At 37.7% G+C, this 18,946-nt stretch overlaps 1 pseudogene; it reads right to left on the bottom strand.

Moving 5' to 3' along the window:
* Positions 1–6,217: 6,217 nt before the first annotated feature.
* Positions 6,218–7,234, bottom strand: LOC149005299 (5-oxoprolinase 1 pseudogene; annotated as a pseudogene).
* Positions 7,235–18,946: the final 11,712 nt, after the last annotated feature.

Genomic DNA, 18,946 nt, shown 5'->3' with positions numbered 1-18,946 from the left:
CCAAGATCATAAAAACCATTTTAATGCCAGAGGATCAAATACCTTACTAGTGACATCACCTTCACCAAAACTCACCTTCATATGGTATTCTCTTGTCATTGCCAACGTCGAATGTTAGCCTCTGTGCCCAAATACGAAGACTTTTTAAACGGAATGATGAAACGGAGTCGTTCCGTTTAAACAGAAACCATTCTGTTTCGTCTATGAGTCTTATGAAACGGAGTAGTTCCTTTTAAACAGAAACCATTCCGTTTTATCTATAAAGGATGACGAAACGGAGTCGTTCCGTATAAAAAGGCACGATTCCGTTCGTCTATGGGTCATATAAAACGGTGTGGTTCCTTATAAAACGGAATAATTTCGTTTCGTCAATTTTAAAACGGATTGGTTCCATTTAAAAAGGAACCACTCCATTTGGTAAATTAGTCTTCCGAAATGGAGTGGTTCTGTTTAAAAAGGAACCAGTCCGTTTGTCTATGAGTCTTATGAAACGGAGTGGTTCCTTTTAAAAGGGACCCATTCCGTTTCGTCTATGTTAAAACGGGTTTGATACTTTTTTAATTACTTGGTAACACGGAATTTGATACTTTGTGTTCACAGTGATGAAGAAGGGTTGATTTCGTTTAAAATGGAAGTAGCCCGTTTGTTCTCTGTGTTCACATACATGATATGGGTTGGTTCCGTTTAAAAGGGAATCAGCCTGTTTGGTCTTTGTGTTCACATATATGAAATGGGTTGGTTCCTTTTAAAAGGGAACCAGCGACCCTTTAGGCCGGTTCACGACGAAAGGTGTCCCTAAAAGGGAACCGGCCCGTGGTCTGGCACATGCTAAACGGGTTGGTTCCCTTTAAAAGGGAACCGGCCCGTTTGGCCTCTGTGTTCACATGCCGAAACGGGTTGGTTCCCTTTAAAGGGAACCGGCCCGCTCTGTGTTCACATGCTTAAACGGGTTGGTTCCCTTTAAAAGGGAACCGGCCCGTTTGGCCTCTGTGTTCACATGACGAAACGGGTTGGTTCCCTTTTAAAGGGAACCGGCCCGTTTGGTCTCTGTGATCACATGCTTAAACGGTTTGGTTCCCTTTAAAAGGGAACCGGCCCGTTTGGCCTCTGTGTTCACATGACGAAACGGGTTGGTTCCCTTTAAAAGGGAACCAGCCCGTTTGGCCTCTATGTTCACATGCTTAAACGGGTTGGTTCCCTTTAAAAGGGAACCGGCCCGTTTGGCCTCTGTGTTCACATGACGAAACGGGTTGGTTCCCTTTTAAAGGGAACCGGCCCGTTTGGTCTCTGTGATCACATGCTTAAAGCGGTTTGGTTCCCTTTAAAAGGGAACCGGCCCGTTGGCCTCCCGTGTCTCTGTGTTCACACGAAACGGGTTGGTTCCCTTTAAAAGGGAACCGCCAGTTTGGTCTCTGTGATCACATGCTTAAACGGAACCAACCCCTTTAAAAGGGAACCGGCCCATTTGGCCTCTGTGTTCACATGACGAAAGGGGTTGGTACCCTTTAAAAGGGAACCGGCCCGTTTGGTCTCTGTGTTCACATGCTGAAAAGGGTTGGTACCCTTTAAAAGGGAACCAGCCCGTTTGGTCTCTGTGTTCACATGACGAAAGGGGTTGGTGCCCGTTTAAAGGGAATCAGCCCGTTTGGTCTCTGTGTTCACATAATGAAAGGGGTCAGTTCCTTTTAAAAGGGAATCACCCCGTTTGGTCTCTGTGTTCACAGTGATGAAAGGGGTTGGTACCTTTTTAAAGGGAACCAGCCCGTTTGGTCTCTGTGTTCACATGATGAAAGGGGTTGGTGCCGTTTAAAAGGGAACCAGCCCGTTTGGTCTCTGTGTTCACATAATGAAAGGGTTTGATTTCTTTTAAAAGGGAATCACCTTGTTTGGTCTCTATGTTCACAGTGATGAAAGGGGTTGGTTCCTTTTTAAAGGGAACCAGCCCGTTTGGTCTCTGTGTTCACATGACGAAAGGGGTTGGTGCCGTTTAAAAGGGAACCAGCCCGTTTGGTCTCTGTGTTCACATAATGAAAGGGGTTGGTTCCTTTTAAAAGGGAATCACCCCGTTTGGTCTCTGTGTTCACAGTGATAAAAGGGGTTGCTTCCCTTTAAAAGGGAACCAGCCCGTTTGGTCTCTGTGTTCACATGACGAAAGGGGTTGGTGCCGTTTAAAAGGGAACCAGCCCGTTTGGTCTCTGTGTTCACATAATGAAAGGGGTTGGTTCATTTTAAAAGGGAATCACCTCGTTTGGTCTCTGTGTTCACAGTGATGAAATGGGTTGGTTTCTTTTAAAGGGTACCAACCCCTTTGGTCTCTGTGTTGACAGAGATGAAACGGATTGGTGCCGTTTAAAAGGGAACCAGCCCCTTTGCTATCTGTGTTCACATGATGAAATGGCACAGACTTCCCAATATTGGTGAATTGTAATAACCACACAACATACCATTAATATGTTCCATCACACTATTATAGTCACTGAAATTATAAATTGAAGACTTATAATAATGTTTAAAGCCTGTTGTATCACTAATAAAAGGGAATCAATAATTTAAAAAAAAAACCATATTTTGGTTTCAATTATTTGTTTCATCACAGTCTAACTGTCATATAGACAATAGATATGAAAGATTATATAATTGATTTTATACAATATCATATATTATAGGTGAAATTGTTTTGACAAGTACTTACAACCCTTGAAATACAATGTGATCAGTCTTTCACATAGATACAGTACATTTTGTTAAAATAAAATTTCAGTAATACCCAACAACTTTACTCTTGTCCTCTTGTCTATGTTACAGTACTGACTTTGAACGTAGGGCGTTTATATTGTCCTCTACTATTGACATTGTCATACGACGTTGAAGCTCTAGAATGGACGTACGTTGCTGCTGCACTGCCACACATCTGATCTACCCAAATAAAAGAATGTGGATGCCTTACACCATTTGGGCACCTATAAAATCTCCGACCTGGATTTTTTGTTGTGTTTGAAGTCAGCAGCAACATCCTCCCTTGCCCGGAGTGGGTTGCTCCATACTTGTAGATGACCCGTCTTCACAATAGCATCCACCCATTCCGGATAAATGATCACACAACTGCACCACATTCACAGGTCCACAAGCACATTAGTGAGTCAAATATGGAGATCTACAATTCTAACCCCTTTGTTAAGACAAAGTTTTATGATCAAGTATGTCAAAATAAAACAAAACAAATATGATCAAACAATACAAACTGCCAAAGATCATCGAAAGTCTTCAACCAATGCAAGTTGAGTTAATTGGGTCATTTCAAGCTGAAGTTGACTATAATCTTTTTCCTTCTCCACTAATTTATGTTTGATTGATGTCTTTGATCTCATTCTCCAACTTTCCAATTTTTTACTCACTTTTTTCTCTTTCCAATCGCATCTCATTGTCTTTCTAAGTGAGGTGACGACTAGTAAGTGTAACTCCTACACCTGCACCACGATCCCGCCCCGGACGTTCCTTCCCAATGACTACCTCAAAAGCATTGTCTTGGGCCATCTGAGAAGTCAATCCAACGCTCAACCCATTCTTTCCATTAAGACCTTTGCAAACCCCATCTCAACTTATTCCCAAAACCCTAATCTCACTCGGACTTAAACCAACTGTCAAAATTATCCACAATTCTAACTAGTTACCCCCCATAGACTCCTAACAAAAACATTCAAATTTGGTTGAGTTCTAATCAGACAAACCCAAGAATTTCTACATCATTCTCTTTCTAGAAATCTAAAACCCTACCTGTAAATTGCTGTCAAATCAATTGCATATATTTCACCCTCATTAAAACATTGTGAGACCTTCACTGTTATCCACTACACCCTCATTTGACATAAACCTTTCACTAAACCCCAGTCCAATAAAATCCTAACCCTAATATGACCAAATACTATTTTTTGGCCTAGTCAAGCCCACCTGTTCATAGCAGATCTGGTCATTAATTTCTAATGGTCCCCTACCAATCTAGAACTACATCAGGTAGCAAGAGTGAAAGACATGTTATTGACTATACCAAAAAGTTCATATAGAAACTGAAGCTAGTCCAATAGGATAGGGTTCTATTCATTGACTATATTTTTCATTTTGCATATGAAAAGAAAACTGAGCAATAGAAATGAACAAGACACATGTTCACACCAAAAAAATTGATTAATGAACCTGATGGGTTGGAACCATCATACCTTGGATAACTTCTTTGAGCTCAGGATTTACCTTAAAAAACACATGTTGGATCTCAATTTTCAAACAAAGAAAAAGATAATACATTGAGAACTACATAGATGGCATCAACAACTCCATGGATCCTTGTCCTCCAACAGGGCTCTACCCAAGGTCATAATAGGTACAAGATCTAGACAACAAATGAACTTTGTCACAACTTTTCATATGGTCATATTTGGCCTGCCTCTTGCTCTCGTGGTTCCTTCGATCAGCGGCTTACAGGCTGAACCTGAACATAACATATGATTGCAGTTCCAAGGTATGGCATTATAAAAATTTGTGGACATGAGAGAAAGAAAGAAAATCTTCAGTCTTCAAACATTATTCAAGAAAAGAGATGCTGTCACTGCATTGATGAGTAAACTCTCCAAGAAGAAGAAACTAATGAGACAACTAGAACTAGTATACTCCATAAAAGTAAGGGGAAATTAATGAAACAACTGGAACGATTTTAAGCAAACACAACATGGAGTAATATTTAGAAATGAACTACAAGGCAAGTTTTCCTTCACATGATCAAATCACTTGTAGGACACATGGAAGTAATATATATGCTAGAGAAGCATGAACTACTGCATGCTACTACCACTTCTTATTATGATTTTTGCATCGCACACAGTTCATAACCCCCCACCCCCTTAAACAAATCAAGTAGTACAAATTGATCCCATAATTAACCTGATCTCAGTAAACTATTCTCATACAATATTGTCCTCATTAGTACTCTGCTCCAGCTCCTTATTCAGATTACCAATTTTCATGGAAAAGAGTGCAAGTTGAGGATTCCACCATACCCTGTGCAATTAAAGGGCCCATGAATGATCAAACCATCATATATTCATATAAGGTATCAGTATATTAGACAACCACATGTCTACAAGCAAACATTTCTGGCAACAAATCAGGTTTTAAAGCCGAAGAGTTCCACCAGCTCATTTACAACATTAACCAAGCAATCCTTCACTTTCAATAGAAAATCTTCAATATGAAGTAACACAATATAATACACTGAGAAAATGCACAAGACATCTCATGGGAAAGCCCAATTGTCATGCATCGTAAGTTTCATTCTGACTTACAGCATTAGGAATGTGTCTTATCTAATTCACACTATGTTAACAAAAATCTTCAGTATCTCATAAATTTCGAGTGCCGCCACCTCCGCCATCCTACACTTTATCACTAGGATAAGGCTTTACGAATGCATTCAGCATCAACATATTTTGGGTGGCCACCTTCAAAGAACATTGTGCTGACCAACCAAAAGCATTTATAGAATAACATGATTCCAAGAGCAGGGGAATAAAGAACAAAAAGGTACATTGAATCAGAAACTTGAAAAGAAAAAGGAGAGAGCCCTGACCTATCATACCTTGTGAAATTGCTGGAACTATAACCCTTTAAGGTCACCTTAGGTGTATCCCTTTCATCAGCAGTCTTCTTCTCAAATGGATATCCCTCTCTCTCTCTCTCTCTCTCTTTTCTTTTTCTGACAGCTGTTGGTTTTGTGTTAATTCGATATGGAACGGATCTCGGTTCATGGATATTAGGTTCGGTCCAACTCGGGTTCAACTCCAGTTCTTTTTACTTCAGTGGAGGAATTCCACATGCTTATTTGACTGACCAACATTCAACCTTGTCACCTGGTGCAATCCCAACGATTGAAGCACAAGTAGCACCAAGTTTCAGGCAAGACAGGATCCAAATCCATCATTCCACAAGGAAAAGAGAAAACATTGAGAGGGACACTTGAAGATTGTAACTACAGGAAAGATTGATATATAGAAATCTTTGATATAAACACAAGTATGATTGTATGAAGTCAATTTATTTTTGAAACTTACATGTCCTTTCTGTTACCTTAATGGACCATAACATCTTATTCACCAGTATGAACTCATCATTTATTTCTATAACCTGGTGAATGAGTGAGGACCACAACAAAGTCTATTTTAATAGAGAATCAACGAGGAATAGAACCCCATCCACCACCCCCTGGAGTTAAAATTTTAAGAAGCTCCCCTGCCTGTACCTCAATTGTGTTCTTACCTCCAAGGTAAACTTGTCGTTTATCTTTTGTAATCAGGTAGTTAATCCCTTTAGCCCCATTTTTACCAGCATTCATACCTCTTGGTGTATGAACACGCCTCTCCAAAAGCACACTTACCGTCACAGGACGGCGGAACTCAATCTCCCTCACAAGTCCATTTCCACCTCTATGAAGACCAGCACCTCCACTGTTCTCTCTTATCCCAAATTTATGCAAGAAAACAGGGTATCTCTGCTCAAGGATCTCCGGATCAGTCATACGGGTATTGGTCATATGACACTGGACACCACTGGTTCCATCCCAAGTAGGCCCTGCACCACTCCCACCTCCAATTGTTTCATAATAACCAAAACTATTATCCCCAAAAGTGAGATTATTAGTACAACCCTGAGAGCAAGCACAGGCCTGAAAGGCAGTGAGTACTACATCAGTAACTCTTTCACATGTTAGAACATTACCTCCTACTACAGAAGCTTTATCACTGGGAGAAAGGAAAGAACCTCTTGGAATGTATATTTTAACTGGAGCCAGACAACCTTGATTCAGAGGAATATCAACGTTGACTAGACAACGTACACAATAAATGACAGCTGCAGCTGTAACTGCTTCCGGTGCATTCCAATTCCCATACACTTCTGGGCTAGTCCCCATGAAATCAAACAAACCCTCACCCTTCTCAGTATTGATAGTAAGCTTTAAGTGTATAACAGAACCATCATCCATATAATCTTCTTCTTCAATGGTGACAGAATCTGCTCCTTCAAAATTATATGAAGGACTTGCAATTCTGGTGTAGATTGATTTGAGCATTTCTCTCACAGCTTCTTCTGCATTAGTCTGTACATGGGTCATGTAAGCCTGAACTGTTTCCAAACCATACTGCTCAATTAGCTCTTTAATAAGAGTAATTCCTCTCTGGTTTGCAGCCATTTGGGAACTATGGCTAGGCGTCGTGAGGTTTAAAGTTTTCAGATTTCCAGGTTTAACGATGGAATTGGGGCTGGGTTTGGATTAAATTCTAGGAGAGCGGGAAAGGGTTCTGCTCACTGAAAATCAGCCAAAACTGACAGACAAAATTTAATATCTGAAAATTGGGCCTTCCCAAGAGGCACTTGTAAGATCCAAATCCAGGGTTTCTACATTGTGACTGTCACTTGGATCAAGTGAAGGAGTCAAAAATAGGAACTATGGTTTGAAACACCTACCACCCAATCTCCTCTTGGACTGTGAATTGCCAGGGAACAGCACTAGGGCTTCAAACATCAGCACTAAAGCTATCTGAACATGACTATGAGACACTAGACAACACCCTCTTACAGAGAAGAAGGCAGCAGCCACACAATTGCATGATGAAAATTCAAATTAATCAGTTCATCTATTAATGGGATATAAATAGGCTTTAATCAGCCTAAATGAAATATCGTTTCTCACTGGAATGGAACTAACTAAATTAAAAACTAACAAAACTAAACAAAAAATCACTTCAAAACCCTACACTTAAATTGACCTAACTAATCCTACTTAAGTCATGTGACTTCTTAGTGGTGACATGACCTTCAAAAAAAATTAAACTAATTAAGAAACCTATTTTTGTACCCGGCTTGTGTACCATGTTATAGGCCCAATAAGTTGGCCAATTACAATGTAAACCTTGGAACGAAGGCCCAACCCATACACATGTCAACCCTAGTTGATTCCAAGAAGAGAAAAAATACCCCTTTAAGGTGGCTGAATCACCTAGCTACAATATATCGAAAGGTTAGATAACCTAGGTGCCATTTACCCCATAGCAAATACTCTAGTTTACCAAACTCTAGCTGTTGTGATTGATACTCTAGCTTTTGGCATTAATCAATAACAAATTATAACAGTCCTAACAAACGACCTTCAACTACTTTGATCACCAAGAGCCTTGATAATATGACTTCAAGACTTAATCTAGGTGATGTTAGCTGTCAGGCATCAATTGGTGACCAGTTTAGACTTAATTTAATCCCCCCCCCCAATCACAGCAACGAATGCTTAATTTAATGCAATAAAAAATTTTTAAAAATAAAATAAATAAGAGAAGCAGAATAAATAAATAAACCTTGAGAATTCCTCATTTCAAGTTCAGATTCGATTGTAAGCAATCCAAATTTCTACTTCAAAACCTCCAAATCCCTAAAACTACCCTCCCTTTTACTGTTTTCCTTTTCTGAAATGTTAGTTCACCAAAACCTTACAAAGAGCCCAAATTCACCAAGAGAATCCATTCAAATCTCAACTTAAACCCATGGAATCAATGACCCTCTAATTCAAGTAGTTCAGTCCGATCTTTCTTGATAATGTCATAACTAAGAGCCTAAGACCAGCAACCAATAGTGTCCTTTCAGTCCTCACAAAACATGATGATTCTAAAGACTACCAAATGCATCATACCTGTCATGAGTAAGACAAGCAGTGGGTATAAGCATCTAGGTCATATTTTCTGAAGGGTACAAAACTTAGTGCTTCATGTGTTTCTTGAATTGATCCACTATGTTTAAATTCACTCGGTTCCTTTTAGTTAAATTCTCTCTTTTATCCATTGTAGATGGTAGTTTACATGAATTTTCTAAATATTGTTTGAACTGTGATACCAAATGGATTTCTTTTTGCATGTTAATAAAGATGGAGTTGGGTAGAGGAAATTGATTTGGTGATATTGATGCAGAAATGCAGGTTACGATAAAATGGATCCAAATGATCTAGTTGGGAGCTCATTGAGATTCTGAACCTGAGAACAAGCCAGGGAGAATTACTGTGATAAATAGGATGGGAGCTGATAACATGAGAGTGAAGCTCTGATGATCTTTCCTCCCAATACCACACTGCAATCCAAGACTAAATGCATCTCAAGCACTTGAGGTTGCCTTCATAATTTCTGAAAGGCTTTAAAAAGAGGATTGGCTAATTCCCAGTTCTAAAACCATGTATCTGATGCAACGCATCAATTAATTTAATACAGTTACAAAAAGTTAAATTAATAACCGAATATGAATCGGATAAACGATAACCAAATAAGCTGAAAAGAATAGCACACTATTTTGAACTTGAATATAAATATTCAAAGTTGCTTCAATGTAGTGGAATTTAGCAAGAGCTAGAAAACTAATGGAAATGAGCAATGAGATGGGACCTACCAGAGATTATGGGCATTTTTATTCATTTAGAAATTGCCTTCATAACCTAAATTAGGACTTTTAAGCTCAATACATCAGTGCAGCTTAACTCTTTACAACATCCCTAAACAAAAAAGCTCACAAAGACAAGAGATTTAAGTCATGAAGTTTCAATAACTATACATTTCACATGAGAATTAAAAATTGAAATTCAATAACATTTTTGGTCGGATCTCCAAAACCAAAAAATATAATCAAGAAGAAGATACATAATGAAATATTGTATAATTATATTAAGAATTTTATCATTTTATTTACAATAAAGAACACACAGACAAACTATAAAATTATAAATGGAATTACCGGACGCACGAGGAGGGAGTCTCGGAGGCGATTTTGGATTTAACAATCTCGGGTGTATATCTGCTGCTCAAGAGTGAAGACCACCTGGAATCAGCTTTGACAATTAGAGCCAGCAATCTTTTCAAAGCTTCACAAATCTCTGAGTCGTAACAAATGTCAAGTAAAGGAGCCGGCGCACACACAGAGAAAACCGATGAAAACCGATCACATTTCCTGAACAAAACCAAGGGCAATAAACTTTACAAAAAGTACCTCAGCACAGAGCGAACTTCAAAGCAAATATTAGCTCAGATCTGCTGCATTCTTGTCCATCAAGAACAAGAATACTTTAGTTTGAACCGAACATTAAAACAACCCACAAAAATACATCAACAAACTCATTTGAGCTAGACAACGAGATAGGTACCTGAATAAACACAAGCAACATATAGAATAGATTCTCTAGGACTAGACATGGCTTCGAGTGGAGACGCATATCCTGGTCCTTTACGCAACCATGGAAAAATATATCGCCGAAAATCGGCGAAATTTCTCCGATTTTCAGTAGTTTCGTTGAATGGCGATACGAAAAGAGGATCGAAATCAAACTTCCTAGATGTCGCCGGAAAATCGGCGATTTTCCGGTGTTCTGGTGAAACCAGCGAAAATGGACGAAATCTTGCTAGATCTCTATCTTTAACTTCAAAATCTCTGAGTTGGATACTTGGATCAGGTGTTTAGTTGAAGGAGAGGAAGAAGAAGAAAGAAAGAGAAAGAAACAAAAGAGAACTAGTATGATTTCCGGCAGAGAACCAATATTTACTCTGTCTTTAACATCAAGATTAAAGATCGCTGAAATTCGGGCGAACTTTGGCTCTGAAAATGAACAAGAATTGTGGGAAGATGAGAGATGTAAGGCTTTCAGCTTGGGGTTTCGCCTGGAATTTCAAGAACAGGGTTCGTTGGAGACGCTGTGGAAGATTGCTTTTCAATGGAGATTTCATGCCCAAATCAACAAGAGTCGAAGAGCTGTAGCATTTCTTCAGCTTCCAATGATGGCGGCTGTGAGAACATACCCATTTCCAGATCGAGATGGAGGAGAAGAGAAGATACGAGAATGTCTATGGCTGAAGCAGAACACTTTGGAAGTCTGCAACCCTGCAAGTCTGGTTCTTTCATATTTCAGTTCTTCTTTGTGGCAAACTTTAGAGCCTGATTCAGGCAAATTTTCGGCGATATTGACGATATTTCGTTCATTGACTGCAACAACCATCGGAAACGGTCGCGTGTTGTACAACGACAGACCCATTGTTAGATCTCTTCTGCTTGCTACTTCTGCTTCATGCTTCAAACTATAAAATCTTCTTTTGCTTGCTGCTTTTCGGGGTACTAGGGCTTCGTCTTCTCCTTTGCGACCAAAGATTTTGAAATGAACTGGAGTAACAATGGAATGCCCCGCTTTTGATTGATTTTGAAAACGTATTTTTTCTTTTGAAATCGTATATACGAAAAGAAATGGAGTATTAATTGAACCGCCAACTCGAACCGTCTTAAGGATTTGGACCGAACCGTTAGACCAACCACTGCTTTAACCCTTTGTTTGCATTATTTTAATAAAATAATGAAGCCAGCCGTCCGATCTAATCGGACGGCTGGCTCCACCGTGGAGCGCATTAATGACGCTCCATAGAAGCAAAATTGCATTAAAAAGCTTCACTTACTTTATCTGATTTGGATGCAAGATCTAAAGTTTCCTTTATAGTCGTCTTTGGCTGTGTGACTAGCCATTGACTTTATTTCCTCTTCTTACTTCTTCTACTCCTCTTCAAATCCGAAAAACGTCGTAGAAATGATGGAGGAAGAGAAAGTAAATATAAGGTTAAAGGAAGAAATATTTGGCTTTCTCTTCAAAAAGACCCGACATTTCTTGGAGAAGTTTTTCTTCCTTTAGATCTGCATTGTTTCGATTTGAAGTTCTTGTCTAGATCTGCAATTGTCTACGGTTTCAATATTTTCTCTTCTAGTTAGAGTTTCGCTTCTTGATCCATCATCCATGGCAACCTCTGGTTCTTTACCTCTGAATTTGACCCTTGTGTAAATTACACTCTTACATAGAAGACGATGGTGGTCTCTATTGCAGTTAGCTAGGCGAGACGATAAGTCCAAGCCTAGTGATAGAATACGCAATATGTGGGATTAACAATTCTTTAGGTGGCTTTCGCCAATATTTCACGGTTCAACAATTTCTAGGTGATATTGGGTTAGTTTCGGTATCAGTTGAAGAAAAAAATTGTTGGTTGCCGAAACAACCGAAATTTGGTGAATTTTCAGCCATATGTTTTACCATGATTAAGTAGCATTTGGAAGCCCTTTAGGTAAGTAGCCTTGTGAAAAAGACAAGGTTTTCGACTTTTGATAGAAAACCAACATATTCCCTTGTGAAAAAGAGAAGGTTTTTGACTATCGACAGCGTACCAACATATTTGCTATAGTCATTGTTTGTTGTCGTGTATGTATGGGTGGGTATCTCCTGTACAGCCCAGGGATTATGATACATGATATTTTCAAGATACAAAGGGTTGTGATTATAAAGATGGAAAGCATCACAATATCGGATTTCGAAAATATAATGTTTTCTACCAAGAAAATGCAATGTTTACATATTAGAGGTCAAAATGTCAAATTTTCTTGAAGTCAAGGGTGAAGCCCTTGTCATATGTTAGAATTACATATAAAAAATTATCTTGAGAATGTACAAAATGCATATAAAATAGAAGACAACGGCCACAGGCCAAAAAATTTAAAAAAAAATAAATAAAATACAAATACAAATAAAATTTACATATTTTAATTTTAACGAATGATTCTCATTCTTAGATGATTGGAAAGGAGAAAGAAACCGTCACAAAGCACAACAGACTGTTGCCAGTTTTTGTCTTTGGAAACTTGGTCAACCGATTTCTTAGATTATGCCCATTGTTCAGAAACAAGCTTTCCCTTCATATATTTAATAAATAGTCTTTATATAAATAATAATGATAATTAATAATCAATTAGATTTATTCTTACTCTCCAAGGAAAATCTTTCTGGCCTTGCCAAACATTATAGCCTTGTGTAATTTTTAAATGAAACAAAGTTGTCCTCAAAATTTTAAACATGTTGAAAATCACTGTCGTTTTGCAAACAAGAAAATATAAAATGCGAAAAACCATTAGTGCCTATATAGAGAAAACTATAAAAATCTTCTATTGTGCACATCTCTATGTTGTACATAATAGTGCAACATGAGAGAATGACACCTGAAAAATGCAAGATGAATGGCTAAGATTAAAACTTCATCTAAGTCTAAGGTTAAATGGATGTAATGTTCTACCCACAAAAAATATCCGATTTAGCAAGAAACTACCATGAACCACCAATTTCATAATGATTTTTCTTCTGGGAATCCATTTCATTTTATGCCCATCTAAGGTAACCTTTTCATCTAAATTCTCAAGTGAACCAAGGGGTAGAAGTTGTAGAAGGGTTGAAGGTGATGAAATGAACATACACAGAAACTAAAGCTTTAGTTCTAAAAATAGAGAAGAAGCTCTTGAGACCGGAGACCAAGCTTCCCCTACAAAAGACATCCTTGGTCGAATCCGATGGAAATTCGCCGGAGAACTAGTTTTTAGAAGATTCACAAAAAGACTTGAATTTTCTTATTTAGGGTAAATAGATCCGGTAGAATAATGGACTTAGAGCCGTATCATTTTGGGTTTTTAATCTCAGCCACATATTTGGCATTTTTTACATGTCACTCTTTGTTGTTGCCCTGCTATTCACCACAGGGTTTTAGTAAAATTTTTGAATTTGGTAGACAGAGGTGATTCATAGGATTTATAGATGAAATTATTTAGCATTTTTAGGTCTACCTAAAGTCTTTCCTTCACCTTCAGATTTGGGGCGAAGGTTCCTTGTATATTTCAAAATATATATAGAGAAGTTATCTTGCATTGATGAATCTAAGATTTAAAAACAGAAAAAAAAAAAGTATATTTAAAAATTAAAAAGACAATATACATGAGTGCATGTCGTCCAATATCCCTGTCATGGATTTTTTTTTTTTTTTTGGGGTGGGGGTGGGGTGGGGGGAGCGTTGGGGGTAGCCTTCTTGGAAAGTAGTTATTATGATAATGACACCACTGAGCATCCTAATAAATTATTGGAAAGACAAGATTCATGAAAAAAAAAATAATAATAATAATAATTAGGCCTTCAAGTTTATGACAAAACTAGGGATACTTCAACCAATAAATTCTCTTACGGGTTTCACTTTACTTCAACATTTGTGTTTGATGATCGTAATTCCAACTAACAAATGTCGCTTTACCATTAGGGAAATTCTCCATGAGAGATAAATGAGAATGGACTATTCTAATATCATTTTTATGCAATTCGAAAGAATTTAATTTTACAAATTGACTTACCAGCCTGAGGGAATGAGAACCATATGAGCCAACCTAGAGAATCTCTCTTCATAATTAACATAAGATCAATCTCTCACGTGATCAGCATTGTAATTGTCTAAAGAGTAGTTCTAGACCAATTGAAAGATCTACCATATGATACATCGGATAGTAAATGAGTTGAGCTAAAATATTTCACACAAAAAGATCTAACCGTTTAGTCATTATGGTTTGTGCACACCTTGATTACATCCTCAGGGGGGAGCTTTGTTGTCCTCAAAGGTCGAATCCATGACCTCTCCACTGAGAAGTATGAATCTTTGGGGAATTGTTTTGTAAATATTAGTCTTAGCAAAAATTGATGCCATTATTGACGTCTAGATGTTGAAAATGTCCTTGGTGTTGAAAGAGTCTTTGGTGTTCTTTTTTGATCAACCTCTAAGCCTCAAAAGAACCTAGTGTTTTCCTTTAAGTAATTTGTTTTCTCTTCTCTTGATCTCTACCTTGATTATGTACCAAAAAATATTGATTGAGTATTTTCTATGATTAATTGATAAAAAATATGCAACAAGATGTCAATTGGCTAAATTAAAACCAATGTCTCATAAATTTGTAGTCAAAGGTTTGTATCTCCTTGCCTTGTCATATATTTAAATTCTATATAAGAAGCTACCTTGAAGATGTAGTTAAGGTTTTCATAAGCTAGTCCAAATGAACTTCAAATCCAAAAAAATAAAATCACAACAAGATGCATGCTCATAATTTATCAACATAGACAATTTCAAAGGCTTATTTAAAATATAAAATAGAAATAAAAACAATTCTCTTCATAGAATACAGTATGAGAATTGAATATAGTATCCTAAGGATCTTAGACACGGTCATAAGAATATTTTCTTTTTATACAATTGTTTGTTGGTCTAACTCTTTGTTTTTATAGAAGATTTGGTAGGAATATATAGTCTTAATCAACCATTATTAATACAAACAAGCTGTCTTAAATTTTATGAATTGGCTGGCTTTACATCAATATAATATTTTTCCCTTTTCACATCAAATTCTATTATGTGGCTCTGTCATGGGTTTTAATCTTAGGTTTTTCTTGGAAATAAGATTGAACGGGGTGACACTGACCATTGCTTGGTAGAGTGAAACCATGGGCACTACATCAAAATGAAATGGTACTACTCAACCAAGCTTGTTCCAACCAGTCGGTCCAATTGCTGATTTTCTTAGAGTTTTCTAGATTAAATTGACCCTTACTGTTGTAGGAACCATTAAATTGGAATCATATCTTGCAAGTTGATGAAATGTAGAGTTGGACACCACAACCCAATAGCCAATGTCATGGAATGAAGGGATTTAATGACTCAAATTGGGAAAGAAAATAAAAAAAAGTCCTTGATTTTTATCAGCTTTCACATTTAGACGCAGACCGACTCGTATGCCGGGCAACCGCTTCCGATGGGTAAGTCAAACCGCTGTGACTTGTATGCGCAGCATATGCAGCGAACGGTCGAGATCAAAATCTCGGTCGAGATTTCGATCTCGACCGTTGGCTTCACCGTTAATGCGCAGCACTGAAGCACAACCCAAGTCAGACAATGAATAGCTTAAGATCCCGTGCTAATGCTACACAAGATTATGCTCATAATGTATTCGTTGCTTACTAGAGGGGTGAATTCTTATTTAAATAATGTATTGCTTACCTATTCGAGGTTGGACAAGCTTCTAGAATGATGGCCGTCATATCTGCCTTGACTACGCTCCCTCGCCGGTTATCCCGCTTAATCATCTTTGTAGTTGACCTTCTATCTAGGGCGTTGTTGTCATATAGGTCCAGCGTAAGTGACACCTTTACTTAGTTAGTCGGTTAAGGTCCCAACCAAATATCTGGTTTAACCCCATTCGGGTCCCACAATAGTGAAAAACAATGAAGATCACCTTCAAAGATTGGTAAATCATATTCGAATCATTAAGATGTTCGAAATGTTTTTTTTTTTTTTTGTGGGATGGGTAAAAACTAGTTGTAGATCTTCAACATTTAGAGATGATCGGGGGTGTTCTGGTACATTTTTCGGTTTAGGATTGCTTCTTATTTTGTTATAAACCTGTACATTTTCGTTTTGTGAGCATAGAACAAAACTGCGGGTTATAATTTTCTGCTCATATAAACCTAGCATCATTATTCACCTTCATGTGAGAACACGTAAAATCTTTGTCTGCCTTATATGCATGGAACTTTTTTTCGCCGATATTTCGGCGAAATTCGCCGAAATTCGGTGATTTCGCCCCCGGCGAACCGAAACCAGGGGGCGAAACGATATTCTATTATAATCGCCGGAAAATCGACGATTTTCCGGTGAATCCAAGGAAAATAGCCGGAAAAGAAGAGGAAGAAAGAAAGAATAGCCGGAGAAGAAGAGGAAGAAAGAAAGAGAAAGAAACAGAAGAGAGATTGGAAGAAAGGTTCCGGTGACTAATACTTTGTCCTGCTCCGGCGAGTTGGCGAGAAACAATCGGCGACACCTGCAAGAAATCACCTGCAAAAACATACCGACGAAGATGAAGATGAAGTGAGAACTGAGAAGAAGTTTTAAGTTTTAAATATTTTTGATATTTGAAAATCAATCACCGTGGTTCAAGGAGAACCACATGATATTTTGCTGCTTTTGCAGGGTATTTCAAATCATCATTATATTTATTTATGAATAGCAATGGTAGAACCGTAGAACTGACCGATTGATGTTGACATTTATAATTTTTATTTTTTAAAATTTGAAATTTAAATGACAACTTGGGCGAAATATCGCCGAGATTTCGGCGATATTTCGCCCTTTCGCCCGGTTCGCTGGGTAGCGAACCGGGCGAAACCAACGAACAATCGTTCCCTGCTTATATGTCTTTACTTCTTTTTGCATATATAGCTTTTCAAACACCATACTCACCTTTATGTTTTATCCTACTAGGTGATGGCTTTCCAATCACAAAAACAGTGGGGCCCACCGGTGAAAAACACATTTTGAAAAAAATTCATATTTTTCACCTGTGGGCCCCACATTATTTTTGTGGTTGGGAAGCCATCGAAAAGCACTCTGTGCTCCCCCGACAGGAAGATGATCCCGATTCGTCAGGAAGAGCTATTCTATCAGATTCAGTAACAAGTACTTCTTGAAGGGATTTCACAAAAGTCGAAAAGGAAGATGCTTATGTTTTGTCAGTTGAGCATAAAAACAAAGTCTTAGAATCAGTTGTTCTGAATCAGTGCTGATTGAGTGAAGTTAATTGCATGAAGTTTAACTTAATTGATCAACTTGATTCCAATCCTTAAAAAATCATATATACGTATTTTTTTTCCTTTTTCTTTTTCATCACATCTCTTAAGGTTCTTTTTAAGTTTATAATTTATTTTTCTCTTTTATGTCTTTTTACTCTCTTAAGATAAAATAGATTATTTTTTCATATGAAGAGGCAAAACAATGATCGATTAGTATATTTGATAATAATAGAAGTTGAGAATCTCTATCTTCTTCTTGTGAGAAGCTTTTTTATTGTTGAAGTATTTGAATTATACGTAACTTGTGTTCTAATAAAGGTTATTTGATTGATTATGATCTAGCGGTGTAATGGAATTTATAAGAGAATCCAATTAATCGTTAAACCTAATATGTTTTATAGATAGTATTCTAAATTAGCTATTTAAGATGTAATGCTTTAAGTAACATTTTCCTCAAATCCTAAACATCAACATTTCTCATCACCGGACAAAAACATTTTAACATAATTTCATGACTATTTTAATTCCATACTGCCAAACACGAATCATGAAAGACAAATACAATGGACCCTCATGGCATGCATGGTGGCCACTCCATATTAATGCAGGGTTGAAGACACAAGCTCTATTATTCACAGTTCTCATCAACCTTTCATTAGAATAATATCCCCACCCGCTCTATTTGAAGTGAATATAGAAAGAGAAAAATCTGTAAATCAAATCTATCCTCCTTATTAGATTCATTAAAACAACTGTCCATGAAGGTGAACGCGGAATCCATTATTTTAATGAAACCCAAATGGGAAAATGGAGATTTCTTCTTCTTCTCTTATGTACTTTCCACCTGAACCAGCTTTTTGGCTGAAGGATTATAATGGTTGAACCGTACTTTGAATCATAAGGTGGAGCCGGATTCTCTCAGTAACATCAACCGACAAAACCATAAATATGATGAACTGCAACTAGTTGAACCATGGAACATCCTCCATTATAACATATGTGGATCATTTTGATTACCTAGTGAAGACTCAAAACTGATCAAGACTAGAGGAAACCCAATTGGGTTGTGGGGCCTAACCGCCCATCCTTGTGGGACATATCATTTAAAGCTCTTTTAGATTACAATGGCTTCGAAGTTTGAAATTACAACTTTCTCAATGCCAATATATATCCTTTCCATAGGTGTTTGTCAGTGTAACCATTTGATTGGTCAAAGAGATTCAAGATGGGACTCTTCTGGTCATTTTGAATTGGCCAATGGGTTATCTCCAAACCACCGGTTCAATTATCTCACTGACCGGCCAGTTGTCCTCTTCTTTAACAACCGCACTATAAATCCCCACCTCACCCTCTTTCCATCTGCACCAACTGCACCTCTCAAACCCAGATTTCTCTTAAAAAGGCTCAAAGGCCTTCCCACCACCACCATCA

Source organism: Hakea prostrata, chromosome 9 (genome assembly GCF_041222555.1).
Source record: "Hakea prostrata isolate BN-2017 chromosome 9, UWA_Hpros_2, whole genome shotgun sequence".
Taxonomy (NCBI): Eukaryota; Viridiplantae; Streptophyta; class Magnoliopsida; order Proteales; family Proteaceae; genus Hakea; species Hakea prostrata.
The sequence above is the reverse complement of the archived record's forward strand: the minus strand, read 5'-3'. Positions and strand labels throughout refer to the sequence as shown.